Genomic DNA, 1749 nt, shown 5'->3' on the forward strand with positions numbered 1-1749 from the left:
GCTATAATTTGGTATCAGAGTGTTGGTTAGGGTTGTTCCAACATTGTTAAATCTTGGTTTTAGTATTCTTATATAGAAAATCTTATCAAAAAGAGTCAAAAAATCAGAAAATACCAAAAAAATTGTTTGTTGTCTTGTGTGTTTGTTATAGATAAAAAATTTCCAAGTTAGATCTAGAAGTTTTTATTGTGTTTTGAAGGTTTCTAGTGCTAGATCCTTTCTCTCTAGAACATAGGGAGTCTAGATCTACTTTTAAAGTGAAGTTTGGTTGATTTTGAGCTAGATCCACCATTGTTGTGGCTTGTTTGAAGATTTTTGGAGAAGGTGACGTTTTGGGTTTGTGTTGGTGACTTGATTTGTGGATGATTTTTAGTGGGTTGGGTTTGTTTTGGCCTAAGGAACCTAGATCTTCAAAAAAAAAAAATCAGATTTGGAGTTCATTTGCTAGGTGGTCAAACTTGATCAACACTTAATATTCATCTTGTTCATCCATGATCTTCATAACTTAGTGAAGAAGAGTATTCAAATTTATTGTTTGATCCAAGGGAAATAAAGAGAGTGAAACAGTTGTTTGTCCAAAAGCATATTCAAAGAATACTCCATTCTTCCAAAAGAAGGAGGGGACAAGGGGACAAACAAAGTACAAGTGCAATTACTAGGGGGGACCATTTCATTCCATTTTCATTTGAGACTTGAAAGAACCGTAAATTGCATTTTTACTCCCCACTCAAATCTGAAACTCTCACTTCCAAGGGATAGTGTTTGGCCGAGACATGTTTTTGGGAAAATTTGAAATTTTGAAAAGTGACAACCAACCACGTAGTGACACATCATCACTTGTGCTCAACCAAAATTTGACTCTAAAATTAGATTTCCTAATTTCTAATTTTTGATTCTATTTTCTTTTAAGCTAATTCTATCACTAAGTATCAAACTAGTAAGTACCTACTAGGTTGGTAATTAGTCTAGAGTTCGTTTATTTCGTGTCTTCAGTTTTTGTGTGCTCTTCTCGTTTTTAAGTCATAGTATTTTTTTGGTTCAAGTTCGTGCATCACTTTAATTGAGTCATTTCAAATAAATATAAATTACAATTCAAAGCTTCTCACCTTTCAAGTAAATTGCCAAGTATTGCCGATTCTCCAACATTTGTGAAGCCAAGTGTGAGGTGAGGTTGAGTGTGAGTGAAGTGAGGCTTTTGAACTAACTTGTTTACTAGTTTTGTAGGTTGTTTGATTGATGTTTTTTGAACTTTTTAGGTACATTTTCAATGGAATCTGAAGGTACTACTTCCCAACCTTTGGGAAATGATGCTATTGGAGCCTTGATGGTCGGATTGATGCCTTGGGCCGTGAAATAAAGAGTGCTAGTGGTGCCCTTGCCCGAAAAGTGGTGGAAAATAATGATGCTTTTATTAGAGATATGAAGAATGATATGATGCTTTTAGGAGAGACATGATTAGAATTAAAGCGGGGGTTGATAGACTAGGTCCACCAAAATCTCCTCAAAATTCAAACCACCAAGTTCCAAACTCACTTGACCAAAGGCTACCTTCAGAAGTGCAAACACCTCAAGTACAAAGATCCTATACTTCACAAAACCCAATGACTTCTCACCACAAGTTAGAACCCGAAGAGAGTGAGGCCAAGCCTCAATATGGAGAGAAACTTAATGTTGAGGTACAAGAAAAATGTGAAGAAAAGAAGGAAAAGGAAAGCGAAACCGCGGGTAGTGAAGTAGAAAAGAAAAAAA

Source organism: Capsicum annuum, chromosome 8 (genome assembly GCF_002878395.1).
Source record: "Capsicum annuum cultivar UCD-10X-F1 chromosome 8, UCD10Xv1.1, whole genome shotgun sequence".
NCBI classification, from domain to species: domain Eukaryota; kingdom Viridiplantae; phylum Streptophyta; class Magnoliopsida; order Solanales; family Solanaceae; genus Capsicum; species Capsicum annuum.